Genomic DNA, 5,875 nt, shown 5'->3' on the forward strand with positions numbered 1-5,875 from the left:
AAGCGCAAGCGCTGTAAAAAAAAAAAAAAAAAAAAATGGAGGAAACTTAGTGGAAAAAAATGCGTCATAGTAATATATCCATTGTACTGAATGCTTTTGTTTAGACCAGTGCACCAACACTTATAAACTATTCAGCCTTTTATTATACGGGCATAAGTTTAGTATGGACACAATTTTTGGAAACGGCAAATACATATGGCAAGATCCTGCTCCCAGTGAGTTTCCTTTTGGATTCAATGGCTGCAGGATTAGTCAACCTGAAGATTGATCCTGCTAACCTTTGCTCATGCGATCAGTCCTTTCTTATGTGAGTAGTTCCCAGATGAATGAGACTGCTTGCCTAAGCAATGATTACACATGGGCAAAGGTTTATGGGATTTGAACCTGTATTGTTGGAACGAATATAAATACTTCATCTAGAAATGTACTGGTTTTGTTTGTTCATTGTTGTTCACAGATCCATTTTCAGCTTTCAGATTTATAGGTTTGGCTGTGGTGTTCATTTAGTTTTCACTAACTCCTAAACACAATTCCACACACTGATCAAATATGGAGTACTTATTCCTCCTTTGTTTGCTTTTCTGGTTTAATGTTTCTTGTACACCAAAGTAGTGAAGTATTGGAGTGAGGCACTTTAAAAAAAAATCCTTGAGTATAATTGGGTAATGTTTAGATTTTTCCCATATCTGCACTGCCCAAGGAAAGGAAAGTAATTTTACTTTAAAGGTTTTATCATAATCATTGACTAAATTCTATTTTAATACATCTAGAAATATAAGGCTTCATTTGTCACCACTGACTACTCATTTTAAGCTGGTTAAATCCATTTGTTTCAATGTGCTTACAACAGTGCAAGGATGCGATCAGATTAATATCGCAGTGAATCAGTTCTGTCTCTGCATTGTAGTCCAGTCCTGAAATCGACGTAGGACAAACTTCAGATTCATTTTTCAGGCAAAACTCAAAGGTTATTTTGGCTGAGAAAAGATCAGCCTTGGACAACAATTTTGTGAGATTGGAAAGGGAGTAATAATTAGTAGGGCTGTGCAAAAATGTTGACGGACGTTTCGTTTCGAAGGTGTTTCAACGTGTTTTGAGCTCGAAACACCAAAATGAAACGCAAGGCTTCGAAACAGCTTTGAAAAGAAACGAGGGCACGGGAAACATTTTGAAAATTTTGAAGAGTTTTGAAGCTGAGCTTGCAGGGAAATACAAAGTAAGGAGAGGGAGGGAGTGGAGGGGGGAAGGACTGCTCTCATATTGACTGTGTAGCTGGCCAGTGATGGTGATCCTTCCTGGAGGTCCCTTCCAATCCCAGTGCTCTGGGGGAGGGACAGAGAAGCAGCGTAAAAGCACTGTTTGAAATGAGCTTTGTCAGCTTACTGAGCTGTGTCCTCCAGGAGCATCAGGAAGGCTCTTGCTTCCTACTTGCTAGTCTGTTCCTAGCAAGTGGGATCCAATATTTTCCAGAATACCCTAATACCCCTTCTTAATCCATCCCTTTCATTTTATTCCTCCCCCAAAATCTTTTTGTTTTTGTTATTCTCTGTAATTCTTTCTCCACATAAAAAAAAATCTGTGTTTTCCCTGAAAGCTGGCAGGTTTCATGGCCCCACCAGGGGCTACTATGCCTGCAGTTTTCATTCCCCTGTGCCTTTACACTCATATGTCACGAGTTTTGCTCTGAACTGTTTGAGGTGCAGTTTCCCAGGAACCCATGTACCGATCTCCTTGAAACTTGGCAAGCTTTGTGGCCTCAGCAGGGGCTACCATCCCCACTGTTTTCATCTGAATCAGGCAAAAAATGACAAAGTTATAGGCATTTTTGTGATTCCCCATTATAGCCTATGGGTGAAATGCCAAAACGCATCGAAACAGTGAAACAGTTTTGGTGAAACGAAATGGAACAGTGCTTCGAAACAGCAAAATGAAATGCTGTCCCTTCGAAATGGCAAACCTGAAACTGAAACAAAACATTGCCGTTTTGCACAGCCCTAATAATTAGGCATTACAGACAACGTTTTGAAGCCATTATTTAGTCACAACTAAAGTCCATTGATGCCAGCGGGAGGTTTGCTCTGAGTAACAGCTCAGAGAGAAGGTCAGATGTTGGCTTTCCATTCCCAGTACACCATGAAATATAAACCAGTGCAAGACTCCCAGTAAAAATATGGAATGGGTGGAAGGAACAGTGGAAGAAAACCCACAGTGGACCTGGATTCTCCACTGCTCTGTTCATTGTGGAGCCATTTACTCCCATGCCCAGTGGTACTAACATATCGATCCCAGCAGGATGGGGATGTTTGACACTCGCCTTTGATGTAATGGACAAGGCAGTGGAAAATTGGGTTTCAGCAGGACAAGTTAGTTCCAGCAGAGTGCAGTGCTGGTGCAGCCAAACTGTTTCTGGTACTTGCATCTCTCCATACAGAACTGCATTGTGATATGTAGACATCCCCATTCAGTCCCTTGCCTTCTAAATAAGAAAGGAGATGAATGTACAGTTTGTAGCGAGTAGCTGCAAATCACAACATGCAGTCTGAGCCGCCCAGTTTGGAGCACTATGTGGTGGGATTTGGGGCTTTGGGTGGGCTCACTATAAGGTTTGGTTTCTGACTTGTCCCAGCATTTGTGCATCATCCCATTTGGGTTTTGGTTTGACCCTCTCTGTAGTTTGAACAGAGAACAAATGCTTTGAATTCTTGCAGTTAACTAGATGCAAATCCCATGCTGACATTTACAGCCTTTCATCTGTTTGCCCCTTGGCTGCATCAGCGTCCTGCGTATTATAGGAAGTGACGGGTGATCTTTCCAGAAATGGTTTACAAACGGGAAGTCACAGAAGTGACTCTCTGATTATATTTTAATGCTAGGGAGTAATAGAGCCAAAGCTAGATACAATCCTGCAACCGAGAGAGTCGGCTTACTGCCCCTCATGGGATCTCTGTATTGAGGGGAGCAGTGCAGAGAAAGAGCAGCCAGCACCACTCCACTCTGCCTTCTTTTCGTAATAAATGATTAATACTAGGGCAGGCATGGGGTATGGCTAGAGCAGGGTGTACAGCATACGGCCTGTGGGCCACATGTGAATGACCAAGGCAATCCCAGTGGCCTGCCCTATTTATTTATTAGATCACTCCATTAAATGAAAAAACAATTTGAAAATCAAAGCAGTGAGTCTTGTGTCTTTGCTGTGTGGTGGTTTATTAGTCTGTGACTGTGCTTGCACGTGTGGTCACATTTCCTGGTTGTGAAAGTGCTGAGGGCTTACAAATGAGCAGAGCAGACAGCACTAGCGGTGTCCCGCCAGCGCACCTTGCCAAGTGGCCCTTGAAGCCAATGCTCTGACATCTTGCCCTCCTTCCCCCTCATGCACATATAATGTGCCAGGCAGCAAGGCTGGAAGGGAGGATAAACCACTGGAAAACCACATGATGCACCTGGCCTCCTCCATGCTGCAGGTGGAAAGGCTCTGGGGAAGCCACTATTCACTGTCCATGGGATTGCGAAGCCCTTTGGCTGGATTGCCTTAAAATGGATGCTTCCTGACATCCCCTGTGTCTGAAATGGCCGATGTTAGAACCCCTCACATAAAGCGAAGGGAGAAGAAGCAAAAGGTGGTACAAGAGAAAATGCCATCCATTGCCCTTGAAACAGTTGGGAAAGAACAGTAGTCCATGCACAATGTGGTATAGGTCGCACACCGGCCTTTCCAGTTCTGCACGGCAGTTACCCAAGAGCATGGCCATCGGATGAGTTGGGGCTTTTCAGATTCAAGCCAATCATCATCAGAACAAAACACACTCAGAAAAAAATCCTTGGGTCGCTTTTTTGTTATAACTTTTTATTACAATGAAAAAACTTTAAAAAAGCGAGAGCAATATTCTCAGATAAATTTTCTTTTCCAGTAGATGCACTTATTGTTTGGGGTTTTTCCCCATTGATTGCTCCTTTTTAATGGCTAGGAGTGTTTAGTGCTCTCACTATGGAACATACAGCCCAGTCCCCAAAGTCATCGGTAGCACCAGTAGAGACTTAGGCTGTTGGTAGTCTCTGGAGTATAATCAGGAGAGAATTTGGCTCCTGGTACTTCAGGGAAGCCCAAAGTGAGCAAGACAACATGAATCTGGTTACAAGTAGTGGCTGGACAATGAGATCATTCACATCCTGCTTCAGCAAAACACTTGGAGCTAGATCCCACGGGGACTTAATGCAGATGCTGTGGCATCTGACTTTGAGCTGCCTGCCACAAAGCGTGGCATCCAGAACCAAGTCCAGCGCACGGGAAGAGTTAGGCCATGTTTACACAGCAAACGTACCAGGCCTGGCACCAATACCCTCAAGCACGTGCTGCCACTTGGTGGGGCAGTGCATGGGCAGGCTGGTGTGGATGGGGAAGAGGCAGCTAATTAGCATGCTCATGTGCTCATGCTAATTTGTCAATCCCAAGACACGTGGATGCAGATACTTTGCTTCTGGAACAGCATAGCATGCTTGAAGATGTTCCTACCAGGCCATTGAATTTACCAGGTAAATATGGGCTAAGACACCCCAGGATGCAGATCTCCAAGCTCCACTTGCTGACCAGGAGCTTTGTAGCCAACAGACGGTGTCTGTGTATTTTCTAACGACTGTTTGCCATGGAGCAGGGTCCATAGGTACCTACCCAGAATAGTATCTCACCTGGTGGTCAGGACTCTTCCCTGGGATGTGGAAGACATGCCTTTGACCCTGACTCCTGCGCTGAGCAAGTAGGTTAATCCACGTGTCCCAATGACCAGGTGAGTCCACTAACCACTAGGTTCCTGCATACAAAGCAGGCATCTTCCTTCAGCTGTGTTTGAAGAAAAAGCTCCTACTCTTGTCTTTTCTGAGGATCCTATGCCTGTTGGTGTGTGGTTAGGTGAGCTTTGAGGATGCAGACTAAACTGGCACTTTGGGGGTTTAAGCAGAGGAACCTCTGGTTTTTGAATCCTGATTGGGCTTAGGCAGGAGACGGTGCTGAGCTGCTCAGTCTGGAACAGTAAAAGCAGATCTATAGGGGCCTGGAGAAACTGGGAGATGCCTAGTGAGTTTAAGCCAGTTTAATCAGAGCTGGGTGATGAACCGCTTTTGGATTTGGGCACCTCAATCTGCTTAAGCCCTGCCTTCAGCCTCTAGTCTTTTTTTTATCCATTCAAGTGCTTAATTTTAAGCATGTGCTTAAACGCTTTGCCAAATGCTGATGGAATTAAACATTTAAGACACGGAATAATTATTTTGAGGAAGTAGTTGGTACCTAATAGCTTGCTTCATTAAAAAAAAAATGGCTGAACAAATTACAGGGCATGAAACACTTCTGCATTTGAGGTCACAGATGATTATTTTTTTTAATCTCGAGCTCTAATTTTCATGAGCCTGCCTGGAAAGATGTAACAGCACTGGATCTCATTCTCCTCTCACACAGGTGAAAATCAGGACTTACTGCCCTGAAGAGGATGGGGTGGGGGGAAACAGGAATGAAAGGAGAATGAGGGTGAATGTGGCAAGATCTGGTCTCGCTGCGATCCCACTGAGCTCAGTGGCATCCTATCCTAGGAATTTGAGCTAAGTCTCACCCCATGATATAGGAAAGCTGCAGCCATATAGAACAGACACAGAAGGTGACTGGATAATTATCTAAGATAAACACATTTTTGATGCATAAAGAATTTCCCAGTTCATCACAAGAGCAAGCAAGCAGTATTCTCTATGATACGTAAGCCAAAGCTATATATTAAAGCCAAGTTTGTCATTTTTTTAAGTGAAGTTACTCTTCACTGGCACTGTCTAAAGTAAAACTTCAGACAGTGGGAAGACCTGGACCACCTTTCTGGGTGCAGTTTGGGTCGGGGGG

This window comes from Gavialis gangeticus, unplaced genomic scaffold (assembly GCF_001723915.1).
Source record: "Gavialis gangeticus isolate Ggan-Ray unplaced genomic scaffold, GavGan_comp1, whole genome shotgun sequence".
Lineage (NCBI taxonomy): Eukaryota > Metazoa > Chordata > Crocodylia > Gavialidae > Gavialis > Gavialis gangeticus.